Consider the following 18,641-nt stretch of genomic DNA (forward strand, 5'->3'; position numbering starts at 1 on the left):
CTTTATATATTCCATAATTACTTCTTCCTTTTATATATATTATACCTTTTTCCTAATACTGCTTCCAATGATTCCCAACTCATATTTTGAGTTTGATGCTGTTTGTCTATTAATTCCTGATGAATCTTGCTTGAACCCAGGTAAATATTTTGCAAGCTCACCGCACTTTGGCAAGAAGGTCTGTACGGCTATCACCTACTTGATGATAAACCACCTCCTTTCTCTAGTTTTGTGTATTATTATGATGGCACCTAGTTTCAGTGAATGGTTGCTCTGTAGCCTCTAACTCCGCTAAAGTCCTGTTTTGTAAACAGCCATGATACCCTGTAAGTCATATCTGTTCCACATGGCAGAGTCTTAGCTTACTTTGTCAGCCCCTATATCAAAACTCTTCCATTATTTTGTAGCCTCCCTTGGATCATCACTCTTTTCCAGATCTGTTATATATTCCCCAAGATAAGAGGAAAGAATAGTACACAGTCCTCAAAGTGTAAGCAAGTCAAGAATCTGTAAGGAGGTGACATAAATACAGTTTGAATATGATTCAATAACATTAGGTATGTTGAGCCTTTATATTTTAAAAGCCCATTCTAAAGCCCCATGAAAAAGTTATGACCAAAATGGTGACGTTGGTCATCTTCCTGTTAGTTTATCCCTGTCAATTTATAACAAAGGTATAAGTCAAACTTTACATTTCAGTATTTTATTTGTACCTCCTTCCTCAATTTTCCTCATATGTCAGGAAGCTCAGGGTAGCATTTATTTTTGTTGAATTTCATAAGCCCATTCCTCCAGCTCACCAAGGTTCTTGTTATGGATTGACTCCAGCTAGCACCTGCACAGCCATTCATCCACTTCTCCATCCCCAGAGGGACAGGGTAGAGAACAGGAAGACCAAAAGTAAGAAACCTCATAGGTGAAGAGAAAGACAGTTTGATAAGTGAAACAAAGAGGGAAAAAAGACCAAAACAAGCAAAACAAATAAAATGCCAACAAGACAAACAAACAGTAAAATCAAGCGATGCAAAAGCAAACACTCACTGTTTCCCACAAGCAGAATAATGGCCAGCCAGCCTCTGATCAATAGCTGCCCTGGAAGAAAGATCCTCCTTTACACATCTTCTTCCTCTACTCCCAGTTTTTATTAATCTACTTAATATCCTAAAAAAACATCTAACCACTAGTTAGACATTAAACTGTTGTTCAGTCCCTAAGCCCAGACACATAGCTAGCCTACACCCTACAGTCAAACCATCCAAGTCATCTCCCTAGTCTGTTATGTTTTGTATGTCCAGTATAACTCCCTAGTTACTGGAACGGTTTCAGCTATATGGCTAAACTCAAAGTAACATCCATCCCTCACCCTTTGCTTACAGGGCCAGTCATCCCAGGGACTGAAAAGCTGACACAGGCTATAGTTCCCTAGATAATCTTTCTTTCCCTTTTTCAAGAGGGGTGTGGCATTTATGCCTTTTACTCTCAGTGACATTACAGATCCCTTTGATCTTTCAAAGTTAATATATTGAGAACAGCCTTACAACGACATCAACCATCTCCAACAGAACGCCAGCCAGTCCCATTCCATCTGTTGTCTTGTGTATGTCCAGTTCGTTTAAGCTGTCCCTGAATCAATCTTTGCCTCCTTCCAACAGGTACTAAAAACAAAGTATTAGCATATTTCAACATGTTATTCCTCTGACTTTTTAAATGCTTCCTCCATCTCCAAGTAGTTTTGGAATTATTAATTGAGCAAAGTATAAAAACATTTTATACACCACAAATACACAAAAATCTTCCTGTAAGAAAATATTATATGGAACATCTCCATCATTCACTTCTAAATTGTATCAAGAACAATCTGCAGATGAAAACAGTTTTGTAAAACGAGAGCCCACTTGAAAATCAAACATAAACAAATGCTGATAACAGTACTAAATTCTTAGCTTCAAAACATATTTTCTTAGAGTAACTATGGTTTACAAATACAGTTCTGTTTACATTTAGGGAAACTTTACATTTTAATCTGTTTAAAAGCAAATAAAGATTCTAGCTGTGGACACCATTCTGTGAGCTACATGATTAGTCACTATATTGATTGCTAGAAATGGACACAGCATGGCAGCCTTTTTTTTTTCCCTAAAAGCAGTTTATTAGACTTATGTTGCAGTAATGTACTATTGATAATTGTTGTCCAATCCAATTTTTCTTCTTTATTTCCTTTAAGTCAATAATTTTCATGATGTTTAAGAGTACAGTATATTTATCTTCACATGCAATCTTATTAACCAAAGTGCTAAACCTAATCATCATTACTTCTGTAGATCTCATTATAAATCTGTTTTGAACTTTTCAGCACCATTGCAGCCTGCAGCTACATCAGTGATATTTCACATCACAGCTTCCCCACTTCAAAGTAAACACTTGTAAGTGTAGGTAAAAATCCTCTATGAGAGCGCAAAGATCACTCTTTGGAAGAAGATCATTACTTGGCAAATTGTCAGCGGACAAATTAAAAACTCAGAAGATGGAAAGCTAGGACACTGCTGACACTGAAGAGGAAGATGAAAAGTAAGGAGGATAACACAAAATTGTCACTTGGTAAAAGATGCCGGTAAGAAGCCTCAACATTGTTTAAACTGACTAGTTGGACTTCAGGAGTATACCTGTTGTGTCCATACGATTCCTGCGGCTAAGATGACACAGGAAAAGCATGGACTATCTACATCCAGAGCACTAGATATGGAATTTTTTTTTTGATCTGTAAAAAGACTGAATCAGAAAAAAACACACAAAAAAACTTCCAAAAACAAAGCACTGCTTTCTAGTCTGCAGCACGGTATTTGTCCCTGACATAAAGAAAAAGGGGAAAGTTCATCTCTCTTTGAATTTGCATTCTGCCATCCTATTCTGCCTATATTTACTACAATCTTTTCTATGAAGACTAGCAAGTAGAGATAAAACCATTGATAGATAGATAAATACATAAGTAGGAAGACAGAGAGAGAATGAGTAGCAAATACTGCAGAGTCAGGCGTGTGGTGCTTTTTGTCAATGCACAACTCCTGATATAGTTCCTCAGGAGTTCCAGAACAAAAGAACAAAACATCTTCACAAATCTTACTTTTGATGGAAACATCAGCAAAGGAGATGAGGAATGAAGTAATTTCACCCACCCCCCCCTCCCCCTTTTTTTTTTTGGTTGGGGGGTGAGGGGGTGGGCGAGGACAGGAGCTAGAGGTAGGTGGTAGAGACCAGCTGTTCTGACCTGGTTTGTATGGGATATCACTATATTGCCCTTTTTGTGCTAAATCTATAGACAGGCAAGTTCTTGTCTTCTAGTCCTATGAGTGCAGCACAACTACGATGAACTGTATGCTCACATTTCATTTTGTAAAGCAGCATATAGAAAAGGACATGCACTACTTGTGTAAGGCGTATGTGACTCGAATTACGTTGGCCTGAAAAATCTAGCCTGACTGATACCAGTGTTCACTTCTGTGTTTGCAGTTCCAACACCATATAGTAGGGTTATGCAAATAGTTCAGTTGGGACTGGTGCTAATAAAGGAGTAATCTTAATTCATGTTAGACTCAAGACACCTGTAATGCCACTGGAATTTCTGATTATGGAAATACCATTAAAACCTTTAGTAAACTCTACGTGAAACTTAGTTGCTTTATTTCTGAATGTACCTAATCCACAGTTTAGGTCAAGTCAGGATTTTCGTTTTGATCATGTCCAAATGCCACATTGGCTGTGATTTTGCAGCACAGAAACAGATCTCTGGAATCTACACTGAAAGCTGTGCTCCAGGAGCTCTTAATATGCTTCAACTTGTGGAACTAAAATACAATTTAACCTGCAGAACTGAAATAGAACGAGTCCCAAGTATAGCTTCCCTTCTCTCCTCCAAAATACAGGTATTGTGAATGGGAGTTCCTTGTCACCAAATTCTCTCCCCATAGATTTCATCCTGCTGCACTACCCTACATGCTAATGTAGATACAACCTCACTTTAAACAACTAACCAAAACCTTTCTGCCCTGATGTTTTAGGTTGTTCTTTAGCTGCTTTATCTTCCCACGGTCTGACTCCTTCTCTTGTGGTGCCAGGGGTTTGCCAGATAATGCTTTTTTCCAAGATTTTAGATGCTGATTGATATATGAACTAACTTCAAATATGCTGTCAGAACTCATAAAAAAAAAATAGACACTACCTCCCCACTCCTGGCAACAGCAGAACCAGAAAAAGCTTTTTCACATATCAGCAAGTAATTTGAAAAAAAAGACTCATGTTCATGTTTAAAACCAAGGAGATTATTAAAGATCCAAAACATTATAAACAATATGAATACACCAACTTTTGGGAAAATATGACAGCAGTGAAAAGGTAAAACATTTTCTTGTAGTTGATTGCAGTAAAGTTAGTACATGATCAACTCCATTATGGCAGATGAAAGATGGTAACTTTCTGTTGAAACATCCATTATATTATGAAACAAAAAGATGAATCATATATTTAAAAATTCCAAGACAAATAGGAATGCCATACAATTTTTAAATGGAAGGAAAAGAAAGTAAGCATTATAAACCATCTACAGAAGCAGGAGTACCTGTGGAAAGCCTAAACTTCTGACAGAAATAAATGTTGCCAACATTATTCTGTAAGAGAATAAAACACTGTTTCTTGTGGCTTACAGTCAAATTCCAACATTTACAAGGTATCAGCATTGCTTGGATTCTTTAAGTACTTAATTATATAATTGTTCATAAATTACATAATTGCACATAAATTATCTTTAGGAAATGATAAGCAGATTTAGAAGGTGGCAGGAGCAGTATAAAGGTAGCATCCGTGAAGTGAGAGGGTAGGATCCGCAGAATTTTAATTTTGACACCCAGCAGGCCCTTATTCCATCAAAGCATTTGTAAATTATATCAGTAACTTAAGCATGAGCCATACCTCTAAAAATCGATAGAACTATGCATGATCTTAAAAGTAAAGCTACTTAATTTTTTTTACTGTGGATTATCCTAAACCTGAACTTTTCCATATTGAAGTTATTAATACTAACCTTCTCTAAAACTCCTCTGAAAGTGGGAGTGTAGTGGACCCACCAGGTAGTCTTGAAAATAGGTTTTAGCCTGTAATGACTTCAGCAGGAGGTACTGAGTTCACAGAAGGCCCTGTGCAGCCCTTGCTAGCCCAGGTTATCACTGGAAAACTCCGAACTTCCATTGTGTAAATCCCCATGGGATGCATAAAAATACAGATGTGGGGGACAGGAAACGATCCAGCTATATACTCTGAGTGCCTTTCAGTACTCTTCTACTTGACGATTATAGAGATTTGCAGCTATCAATTCTTGGACAAGAAAGGCTCCTGGAAGAGCTACACAAAGAATTTCCTCCCAAACTGAACACTGAATAAGCTTTTAGGATGCTTTTTGCTCCTGTTGAAGTTTTTTATTTGTTTTTCTCAATTTCTTCCCATATTGTCTAAACAGTCTAGCATTTAACCCTTTGTACTTTGTAACAGAATCAAGAGAATAACGTTTCTTAACCTGAACATTAGCCCCTCTATTTTTTTCTTATTGTAATTAAATAGAGAACTATTTTGCAGCCTGTAATTCTGAAGTAATTTGGTACTTTACATGCCAAAATCCAGTAAGAGTATTCCTTGATTTTGAATTGCTAACTTCCTTTTTCTTACGTCCCTATGGTGTTTTTTGTGGAACCCTACTTTATGTTGAAAGTTACTGTAATTAAAAACAGATATTGTAAGATATTTTTTTTATGCATTTATCCTACTGTTCCTGCATGCCTAAAAATTTGTAAATACTTATCAATTTATGTTAAGAAAAATAGGAAAAACTAATTATTTACAGTTACAGTTAAAACTGTGGGAATTAAATAATGGAATATAACAGCTTTGTACAGACTGGCCCCAGCAAGTAGAAAAAAACCCTGAGATACTACAGACATGAAGATTCACTTCATGTCATATGGCAGGATATCTCAGCAATCTAAAGATTAAATTATAGTTATGGAAAAATATCCATAAGAAGACTCAAGAGCGTTATGCCCTACTTATAATGAATATATATGTACTACTAAAAATTAAGCCTCAAACCTCATGAAAGGAAATAAAGTTGTAGCTTTGACAAAGATTTAGCTCACATTATAAGGTGATACAGATCCATTGGTAACTAAGTTCTTTTTCATTGTATTTATGACTTTATGCAAGTTTGAGATCTACTGATTAGCTGCATATCTAACCACACTGAAAGAATAAATTTAACAAAATAATACGAGTTTGAAGGTAGTCAGAGAGACAGAAGAAAAAAAAAGATGCTGACCAAGAAAGGTTGAAGGTAAGAGTAGCAACCAATAGTACACAGTGTCTAAACCAACCCAAATCTCTGACACCAAAATAGATCTAGGTGTAAGTGTGATGATACTTTTAGAGTCATTGAATATTAGGCATAGAAATGTAATAAGTTTTAGAGACTTTCAAAAAAATTACACTATACCAATACTAGAAACAATCTTGTTACTTAAACACATTTTAAAATATATATTGGCCTTTTTCTCCTAAAAGATGCAGCTCTCTAGGCAAACTTTCACCTGAGGATTTTATACTTTAAGAAGCAATGCAAAGAGCAGAGGACTTCCAGTGCCAGAAATCTATACAAAAATAGTTCTAAATCATTGATTTTCATTCAGAGATGCAACACTATTAAAAAAAAAAAACCAAAACAAAACAAACCAACCAAACAAACAAAAAGTGTATCTATGTGTGTATATATATATATATATATATATATATGTGTGTGTGTGTGTGTGATTTAGCAAAACAGAGAGACTAGATTACTTTTTGCATCAGTATACATCAATGGTACACTGAGATCATGATAAAAGTTATTGTATGTCAATAATAGAGTGCTACCAGAATTGTCTACCAAACATAAAGTCATGAGTAAGAAGGTGAAAAAACAGATTCCAAACATTGCACATTTTCCAGCTCTGTTTTTGATTTGACATACCCTGTCCCACGCTTTGTACACTGCAGATACCCTTATATGAGGCATATAGCTTCTTATTAAATTTCTTCTCTCCTTTTTACTTGCTCCTTGTTTTCTTACACAATTCTTATTGCAAGAAAATTGCTCATTCGTGTTTAGATATAGTTGGATGCAAAACAGACATGTTCTGAACATACCTGTATCATTTTTCTCCCCTCCTCACCATTTTTTTAAAGGATTAGACCATGGTCAGCAGCATGAGCATGATGAAGGGCATGATGAAGGGCCTAGGTACAGTTTTCTTGCTGCTCAGAATTTTGTTTGGGGAAAAAAAAAAAAAAAAAAAAAAAAAAAAAAAAAAAAAAAAAAAAAAAGTAGAAGCAGTTCTGTGAAACCTGTCATTGGTAGAAGTCCAGTGAAGGAGATTTCAGGAAAGAATAATGCAGACAAAGTTTCTTTATTTTCCCATTGGGATGTTTGTTCTTTGTGATTCTCAGGATTATGATTCTGAAGATGTAGTTTGCTATTTGCATACCTAAAAGCTACACGTATGACTTCTGAATGCTGAATAATTGAATGCTGAATAATAAAAAGTCTAGACACTAAATGGGGGATGGGATGGGATGGGAATCACTGTTCCAAAAAGACCAAAAAAAAACCCCTTATCTTTATTGGATATTTGTGTAATGGGTTGTCATCTAAAGGTTTATTTGAAGATGCCTGAAACAGTCAGTTGTTGCTTGCTTTTCTCAGCAAGAAGAGCAGCAAAATCAGCAAAGAAGGTGAATTCATATTTGTGTAAGTGCAAGCAGCTTAGTCAGCTGAGATATCTATATTTTTTAGAATGGTGAACTTTGCCTAGTAGCGTGCTATGGATCTTTTGGTAAAATACACTGCAGCACTGCAGCAGTAATGGCCAGCTATGGGTGGGAATATTATGACACTGAAGGGGTCTGAAGAAAAGTGACAACACTAAAACAAATCCTCCAATGCAGTGTGAAATAGTAATTGACAATCGTCTCATTTGGGTGTTTCTTCTGCCACTGAGGTTATCTGTGTTTGTATTTCCCTCCCAAGACTAGAAAACCAAAAATGTTTTTATTTAAAGCTCTTTATGCCTCCAGTGTTTCATGCTTTAATCTTCTTGTCCAAAAGCTCACTCAGTGACAACATCTCTCCCACCCATGCTACTTCTTCACTACCCTTTCACAAGTCCTGTGTTTGTTAGCCTTTTTACACATGATTTTTCCATTCATCGAACTTTTATATCAGTAAAATTTGATAATACTGATCATCAAGGTAGCTTTTTCCTTTGGGCTACAGCCTGAAAATTTGCTTGCAGAAATGCTGAGCTATTTGACATGCATTTGATCATGAACTCAAGGACAAAGAATTTCCAGGCGTACATCCAAAGTACATCCTGTTTGCAAGCAAACCGCATTTTGCTGCATGTCCTGTCATGGTCAACTGGAATTGATAGTCCACCTCTGATGCAAATATACTCAGCTTCTCAAACTGCCACTCAACATATTCAGTGAGATTATATTCTTGCACAATATGCACATAACTGCATGGCTAAGGCTATCCAAATGGCACACAGGTGGCATTGAAATATCTCACATTGAAATGTTGTTGTGTTTCAAAATACTGATAAGCATACCATTTTCCTGAAAGCTACTCCAGATTATTTATTACTTTGTGTAAGCATCTTGCTTTCAAGGTCCCTCAAAATGTAGTGATTTCCACTGCCAGTAAAATCCCGACTGTTCTACAAAAGATGTATTGTGACTTTTTTTTTTTCTTGATTTGTTAAATTATGAAATAATACAGGCAGATTAATGAGTCCTTTCCTAAACAAAGCCCAATGAAATATTCAAATCCTCCCTCAGTGCTTGGGCTGGGACTGGTGATCAATAGAACTAATGCCTTGGGTGAGTTTTATCATGAAGATTACTGACAAATTGATTGTTAATCTACTGTTCTTATGCAGAAAGGAGACAAACAGAAAAAATATCTGGAAGCTAACTGCAGGAGATTATCTATCCCACCTATTATGCAGAATCAAATATATTTGTCAAAGATGTTTGCTAAATTCCAGCAAAAAAATCATTGTTGAAAGACATTCCTCCACCTCCTTTGAAAGTCATAATGAATTGATCTCTTTTCTTATCAAACTTAACCATTTTTTTACTTTAAAAAACCCAAACCCAAATTCCAACATAAAACACACCCTTGCCCCAAAACACCCAACAAACTGACTTCCTCTTATTTCATTTTTAGGAAAAACAGTTAATCAGCCTCTCCAGAACTCTGAAGAAGTTATCATAGATCCTTCCCCAGACCTAACATTTAAAGAGAAAAAAAAAATAAATAATCCATTCTTTCTTCACACTTCATGGTTTAAAATGTTAAAATTAATTTCACACTTCTCTGGTGGAATCTCTGCAGCCTGTCTACCTTACACTTCCAAACCAGGCAGTATTTCAGTAAAGGTCTAGTTCGCTCAATGAGTGGAATCTCCTCTATCTTCTATACTAAACCCACCTTTCAGTGTGAAATGTCTCTCTCATGCAAATGCAAAATAACATTGACTCAAATTAAATGGCTTGCTATATTACCTCGCCTGCTGCCTTTTTAGCTTTTACTCATTTTATACCTGTGATTTTCATTATTTATATCTTTGGGGGATGTAGCATTTTGCATTTGTCCTTGCTGAGTTGTTGGGGTTTTTTAGCAAATTCTCCAGGTTCATTAAAAGCACTTTAGTCAAATCACTTAATATTCTGTTCCACAGTGTTTGCCATTCATCCTTCTTTACTGCAAGGACAGGTTTTATAAGCACAGTATCTATTCCATCTAGTTTTCCCTGTCCCAAGCAAGGTTTAGAAGTTGAAATATTTAAGATAAGGGCACCCAAGAAGAGTATGCTGAGGGGGTGTCATAGTGTCATGTAAATTATCTAACAGGAGCTATAATGTTGAGTCACTAAATCTATTGCTTTGCATTACTTAGTTCCCTTACGTGACGTTCCAAGGAAAGCTAGCTTCAAGCAACATTTATAAACTTCAGTATATGCTGAAGTTAAAGCAGTCCTTCGTTACAAGTCACTGCCAAAGCAGAAGCCAGCAGTCCTCTACCTTACATCAGTCACCCAGAATGCATTCATTTTCACTGAGTGAACCCAGATTCCATTTTTATTTCTGCTTAAGAGAATTTTAATGCTTTTTCCCAATCCACAAAGAGTTTCCTACCCAGTAGGTATGCTTTGAGAGTGCCAGAGAGGCAAAATAGTTGGGGAAATACTTGACAGGATTAGAGATGAGATCCAAAGTTCCTGGCCACACTATATCTGATGCACTTGTGGGCTTAATGAGGGGGAAATCATCAAAGCATCAAGATTTAATGTGGAACTCCAGACATCCAAGGACTGACAATCTAAATTTTGCCTCTTATGAGGTCAAATTTCTGCAATGATCTGTTGACATATGCGTGTTTGGGTACCTGCTGCCTGGGATCCAAAGTCTATGTACCGTTCTGTGTTACATGACCAACTGACATTATAGGTTCCTCCGATCATTCTGTGATCGTGCGCATTAAATCGCACAAAACATAACTGGAATCCAAACTTCCAGGTGCTGAATATGCTTCTTATTAAGTAAGTAGTCAATATTCTCTTAGGGGAAGTGAATTTTGTTTGCAAGTTGCAATCCTTTCTAATTAGCTCTGAATCTAGGTCTCTAACAAATCTTTTGGCTTTTATTTGTGACTAAACTCAGTCAATACATGTTACAGGTTTTTGTTAGCTTATAGTGTACATTTTTTTAGCTTAGTATTATTATTAAAAATAGCAGTTCTTTAGAATGGATGCAGGCTTGCTTTGGGTTACTTTTAAAAAAAATATAGTCATCTACATTTATTCAAATACAAAATAGCAGTTTCACTGAAATTAAAGATCACTCTAAGTGATCTTAAATGAAGATCACTGCAAGTCTGGTATGTTCCTCTTTTCAGATGGCAGTGTTCTTTGATGAGCAAATAAAAATTTTCATATTTGAAATAAGAAAAATAATAATAATAATACATCTCATCACTAGAATACTAGGAAACCTGTCAGAGATCTTTAGGCAGACAACTGGTGTACAGAGAAAAGAGAATTATATACATCTTATTCAGGATGGGAAACAAATCATCCTCCCAACCCCCTGTATAGGTTCTTTTCCTTGCATCTCCAAAATGATGGAAAAGACATATGAGACCACAATGCAAAATAAATTCTATGTGATACAGTCCTTAGGCATATGTGGTCCTTCAATATGAAAAGATATATTGTCTAAAATGAAGAGCTTGCCATACTGCAAATATAATAAAGGAAAGGGATGCTGATGCAATATGATAAATTATTACATTTCCTTTTTCCCTAGAATTTCAGCTTAAGTTTTTACTGATACACATACAAGTACTCTTGTAATGAAAAGGCATTACAGAAACTCAAGGTTCATTTTTTGCAATGTCCAAATAGAATGGACTCAGAGGTTCTCATATACTTTTTGGAAAGAGAATGCCACACTGTTTATTATCAGAACAATAATATTTAATACACATAAAACACTAAAGTAGTGTTTGACATTCTCCAAGGAAGAGTAAAAAGAAAAGCTGTTAATCTGAAAGTCTGCTGACAGTGACATGGAAACTTCCCACTTTATTGCTGCTACTTAAAGCTCGCAAAGCACACTGAGTTATAACATAAAACACTGAGTTACAACATAAAACACCTTTGAACTTCAATGCAAACGTAGATACTTCCCCTCTTGCTCACCTCTAGCAATTTTTGTTTAGAGATAGGAGCTCAGCCTTTATGATGTTATACTTCAAAACAGTATGTCATTTAGCATCTTTGAACTTTCAGAAAAACTGGAATATACTCCAGAGCTCACAGTTACTTGTGAAAAAGCAACCCAAAACTTCTGTGTGAAATCATTCATACTGGCATCGGTATTTAAAATAAAAAGATTAATCCAGTCTCAGGATCTCCATACAACACTGTCCCCCCCCACTCCATGGGAGGAAGGAAAGGGTATTTTTAATTCTTCATGCAGCAACAAGGAATAACTACAGTTACTCAGAGACTTAGTGTAATGCAATGACTTTTATGGGTCATTTTGCTTATTGCAATTGGTACACGGCAAAGAAGAGATTTGCAAACATGAATTCTTAAACATGGTATGAGGAAACAGAGTAACCAATAAACTTTAATTCTTTAACTTCAGACATAGGTATCTGTAAATTGAAATAAAATTGAAATTTTGTATCTATTGTATGAGAAAATAGAGGGAGGGAGGGAGGGAGGGAGGAAGGAAGGAAGCGAGGGAGGGAGGGAGGGAGGGAGGGAGGGAGGGAGGGAGGGAGGGAGGGAGGGAGGGAGGGAGGGAGGGAGGGAAGAAAAAGTGTTCAGCACCTTTAGGTCCTGTGTTGTCTTGATTCACAGTCTTCTATGGATCATAGGGAGTGCTCTGATAAGGGGCAAGCACCTGCGTCTACATGGGGTATTTGTATTATTTGTATACCCTCGGTCCCTGCCCAGTTCCTCCTCTGAGGCAGGCCTGTGCGTATTGATGCACATGCACATTAGGCCTTGTGGAAAGTTCTCTAAATGAGTCAGGGGGTGATATTGGATCCAGGGTGGCTCCAAACCACTGCCAGAAGACACCTTTGATTGACCTTGCCTTCAGAGCTCAGGCACTTTGCCTCTTAGCCGACATGACCCCTAGGCTAGGTTGTGGGCACAGAAAAGTGCCACCCCACCCACACAGTTACCTCAATGTACTTCTAAATTCTTAGTATGCTCGGGCAAGGCAGATATTTAAGACATTCTGAGAACTTTACCATGGTCAATTCTCAAGAGTCCCTCATAAACACTCCCTGTATCCAAGCACCATCTCTTCCTTTTACTCATTTTGATCTCTGATTTCTCTTTCACAGAAACAAAATCCACCTTTAAATCAGTCAGCTAACTACTTGCCTGAGTTTTTATGAAAACATAACACTTAACAGTTTCTTCCTTCTTGCACATAAAAACACAGTGGTCTACCAAATAGTCTCTTCATGGAAAGTAACTCAAGCTTTAATAGCAGTTCCCTTTGAGGAGAATGCTGTAGTTCTTGGAAGCAATCTGCTGATGCTACTTAAATCAGTTACGATTCCTCTTTTTGTAATTTGCCCTCGGTTCTGATTGACTCAGATCTTAGAAGGTGACTGAATGTAACTTGTTAGATAATTTCCTCACACTGAGGTTTTTTGTACAGTGTCAACAACAGTAGTTGAGCTATACTACTTCTAGGTGACTTGAGGTGTACACATGAATTGCTGTTCTGTACTCTATGCAAGTAAAAATACAGAGTAACTGCAATAAAACTAATATCTTGTTTTTTCACATGTTCCTTTGACTCAAATTCACACACTGTTTAGAAAGCATGTAGATCACAGGATGAATAAGATATTATTAGCCAGCCATTACTAAATGTTCATCTTTTCTAGATGTTTTTACAACTCTCAGGGTGCTCAGGTTTTGCCAATAAATTAAAGGCTTCCTAAACTCTTTTTTTTTCACAACTTCTGTTAGTAAAAATGGAAGAAGCAGTGGTTTCTGTTTACATGCCTGTGAAGAAGATGTTCACCTACTTGTTTGGTTTTTGCCACCCACTATGTCAGACATTCCAAATTCAACATTACCAAAACAGCTGAGAATGTTAATTTGAGGAAAGGATGCAAGATTAATTTTAAAATACATTTACAATTTATTTAATTTGTCTACTGTGATATCTTCTATTTTAAAATTTTGATTAACTGAATTTGAGTTGGTAAATTCAGCCTTACTTACAATGTTTAGACTAGAAGCACATGGGAAGATGATTAGTAACCAAACCCAACCAGTTAGAAAGTTGTTCAGAATGAATTAGAACTTAAAATTCATATACTAAAGTTTGGTAATGATTTTTTACCATATTTATACTACAGTTTGCATACCATGAAGAAGTTTCAGAAATATTTCACAAGTAGTGCTCAAGTTGTTTTTTATTTTAAAAAAAATCATTTTGTTCTTAATTTTATAGGCTGAACTACAGATGTAGAGGTGGTTTTGCCTTCAAAGTTTTGGGTTTATACACTCCTTCACTGATAGAAACCAATGGGAGAATATTTTCATATTTTTAAATGTGGTAGAAGTCAGATTTCTTAGGGTTGCATATAATTGTGATTTCACTGATTCTCACTAGAGCAGAAAATATGAAGCCAACTTTTAAATATGTTTTCTTTTAACATGTACAGAACAACAACAGAAAAAAAAATATCAATGAATTCTGGAAAAGAGGCTATGAACCTATAGAATGAGAAGTTATTTAAGGAAATCTGAAAGAGTAAAAAGGTGAAAAATGGAAAAACAGTTCTAGAAAAGGTCATATATATAATCCACAGGGCAGTGGTGTAGCATTTGTCTCCATTTACTTTGACAAGACTAATTAATTGGCTAAGTGTTAGGGGGATTATATTAAGGGAATGGTTCATCTCAACACTTAAAATGAGGCTAAACAGTGTCAATAATTGTTAGGGTTTGATAGTATTGTCTAAAATTAGAAATAGCTATATAGATTTCCACAAAAATATTGAGTCTGTATTTGATCAACAAGAGAATTAGTAAAGGAGATAACTGTTTTCTTCTTTTAGTAATTTACATTGCTCCTAAAAATAGTAAAACCTGATTCATGTTTCAAAAATTTGAACATGAGCATTTCCTACTTTAAATTTAATCAAGTACTTGAAGAGTTGAGTTTAAAATTGCTACAAATTCAGTGAAATTCTACAAGAAGAATGCTGAGTACATATCTTACTCCAATTATTGCAATCACCTATAAATGTTGAGGATTTAACTCAGATTATTTATGTACCAGATCATTATGGACCTAAAGCGTGAACAATTTCTGTGCAGTATGGTTTTCTGTGCTATTGTACTTCATTAGTGGAGTCTTAAGCACTGATGTAAATTGTAGCTTTTAGCTTTTTACTTTGTAAAATCATTCACATTTTCTTACTCTATGTGCTATCAAAAGGGTATGCAATAATAATAATAAAAAATAATAAAAAAAGGTATTCATACAGGCTACTAGGCAAGGTTTTTATTTTCTGAAATCTTCCCAATATCTTGGTAAAATAACCAAATTAAAACCCAACAAATTTTGAAACTTTTGAAATGTGTTTCTTGCAGTCTCAACATTTCTATTTTACCTTACTTCACATTTATTCATACCATTTTGACACTAAACAAATGTACTACTGAAAAGCACTGCCAGTGAAAGGATAACGAAGTAAGCTGCTGTAGCAAAAGGAGGATTTCTGTGTTGGTTTTGGTTTGTATCCAAGTAACCTTTACAACGGTTTACTGTTTTGTGTTTGTTCCACAAAGGTGCCAGAAAGAGAAAAAAATCCAATACCAATGCCAAATCCTCCACTTCAGTCCAATGCTTCATATAAAATTTTTGCAGGTGGTCACTTGTGTCCCTTAAACTACCATAGAGAGAATCTGAGATATTTTCATTAAGTATGTCCTGGTAAAAAATGAAAGAAAGGATAAAAAACATACATGGATAAGAGCAGAAAGAAAAGAACACAAAATAATTTGATTAATTTATAATGCTATTTGACTACACAAAACTGAAGCTTTTATTCATGGAATTATTCCCTTTAGCTTTTTCTGTTTCTGCCCTTTCTAATATAATTAAGGACATTCATTTGAAGTTATGCTTATTGGACTATTTGTTTAAAAATCAATACCCTTTGAAAATAATATCTCTAGTTTCTGCATAGGTTTCTTTTGAATGAGAATTGCTATTTGTAATAGGAAGAATGAGGAATGGTCAAAAGGCTTACTTCAAATAATGGACACTTCTGTTCTTACAGACAGAAATGGCCAACCAAAAGAAAGGCAGTGGACATTTTAAATGAGTGATTAAATGCTTCTTTATTTATCTTAATCCATAGTTTTGTTTGAACATGTTAACTCCAGAACATTTCTTTTAAAAATGCATTTTCCCTGCTACCTAGTATGTCTCAGTTTAAATTAAATGAGCTTACTCTATTTGATAAATTTATGTTTACAAGTGAAAACAAATATGCAGAATTTCATAAACCTAAGCAACTGATGATTTTTTTTAAGCTACTGTGTTAAAAAAGAACTATTTGGGGATGGTACAATTAATATAATCTTTCAAGTGAAGCATGTATTGATATTTGTACCTCCTAAAGAACACATAAATTTTTCTTAGTGTTATTCATTATTTCATACTCAAACAGGACTATTTACTCCCCAGGAATCATAAGATTACCTTTAAAATCCATGAGTCACAACCATAGAATAAAGAAGTAATTTATTCTTTGGTTTATTTCTGGTTTAGGATTGGTATCTAGTCTTCTCATTCTTGACATATTCCACTTAATTCAGACCACTTTATAAAGCTTTCCCAATCTATGTTACAAGTATTCATGTCTTTAACTTAGTTTTCAGAAAGAATAAAAAAAATGTATTCATTTTTCACCTAATTTTATGATTTCTGGAGAGGTGATTGGAAGATCATTTATGGAATCAGCTGTGGGTCTATTGAAGCAGTTCTCCTTCCCCAACAATTCCATAAGGTTTTATCCAGTTTTGAGACTCTGGATTGAAAATTGTGTTTTTAATATTTTTTCAGACTTTTTTTTTCTCATACTGACTTGTATGTATTAGGAAGTTAAATAATAGGTTTCCTGCCTCTTATAACAGCATCTTATTCCGATAAAAAAATGTAACTACAGGGTTTTCAGTACCAGTTTTTGAAATGTATTGAACATTGTAATTAATGATAAATAACAATATAATATTCAGTAAATAGAGTGTGTGTTCTGTCTTGTTTACTTGCACAGTTACACAACCTTCAAGCTAAATCATGGTCCTGAATAGAATTGTCTATAGATATTGTAATGTGATATCAGTAGTTTAATAGCTTTCAATCGTTCTTGAGAAAATCACATTCCTAGCTGCAATCTCTAACTTTTAAATACTACGTGTCTGCAATTCAGTTACAGAAAACCTGTGACTGAAAGCAATAAGTAAACTACTGTAATACCTACTTTTTTAAAAGCAAAATCTGTTTCAGGTTTATAAGTACTTATCTTACTATCATAAGAATTACCAGGATAAAGATATTAAGAATTGGTAATATTTTGAAACAGTTTTCATTTTCAATATAAAATGTGTAGGCGTTTGGTTCTGAATGAAATGTATGGGGTGTAAGTCTGTATCATGAAGGAACTTACCCAAAATCATTGAAATACTGTGGAGTTTTTGGGCCAGCCAGGGCTAGCTTTTTTAAGTAGGTAGTTTTGTTTTTAAGAGGAAAAACTGTATTAGACTTAATTAGAACAAGAAATACAACTTATAACTGTTAATGAACTATACATGAGTCAAATACTTCTGTTTGTAAATATTTCATTTTCTAGGTATTAATTTTAAGTCATCTTGAGGTGGACTTGTGGATGTTCAGAAATATTTGAAATATACAGTTTAGGGTTTTGAAAGTCTCTCTTACTAAGGCCTATCTCATTCAAAAGTGGCGTTTCAAAACCAAATATGGCCATTTTTTGACAGGTATAAATTTGAGGCAGAAATTCCAGGCTCTGTCATGTAACAAGAAGTAGTCTATTGAAATCTGTTTCTGTGATCTGAAGTCACTGAGGCTAAAATTCACTAGTACTGATTTGAGTTACTTCTGAATAAAATGATTTGTGCTCATAAGTGAGATATTTTGTCATGATTTTTATAGCATAAATGGTTTTACTGAAAATTACAGTAAATTGCCTGTAATAGAACTAGTTCAAAACCAACTGTTGTAAGTCTGCCTGTTGCTAATACAATGTCTTTTATTGGTTTGGAGGTTACTTAGGCTGGTCAGACAGTTGCATTACATCTTTTGCTCAAGGGATATGCTGAGTACATCTTATTTCATAGATTAACACAAGCATGGGGTTATTTTATGAAGATGGCCTGTGGAAAGTTTAGCTACATTTGACTTCTGAAGCTATTTCATTTGTTGTTTAAGCAGGGCCATTTGCTGAGATCGTGCATCACAATCAGAGAAGGAAAGCATATATAAGATCACTTGACTTCGAGCTGAACAATTAATCTAAAAGAAAGTGAAAGAAAGTTGGGACAGATGTCTGGTCTTGTCTTCTGCCAGTCAAAACAGAAATTATCACAGCTGATTTAAAGTGTCTTATTCATTTTTTATTTACAATCAATGGAAGAGCCAGACAATGACAACTCCATCCTAGTAACAATGGAAATATTCCTTCAACAGAAAAAAAAAAAAAAAAACAGAGTGAAGGAGCACATCCAATTCTTCCCTTTGGGAGGAATTGGTTGTAGTTACAAGGCACCAGCAAATTGCTACTGCCTACTCCAGTCTGCTTACTACCGTTATTAACTCTATTTTTTAGCATCATGCTTCAGAATAGCATCCTGAGCTACGAAGACAACCTGCAGAACTCCAGATACAGTTACAATCCTTTCGCTGCTGTCCTCCATCACACTCCT

Source organism: Falco naumanni, chromosome 1 (genome assembly GCF_017639655.2).
Source record: "Falco naumanni isolate bFalNau1 chromosome 1, bFalNau1.pat, whole genome shotgun sequence".
Classification (NCBI taxonomy): domain Eukaryota; kingdom Metazoa; phylum Chordata; class Aves; order Falconiformes; family Falconidae; genus Falco; species Falco naumanni.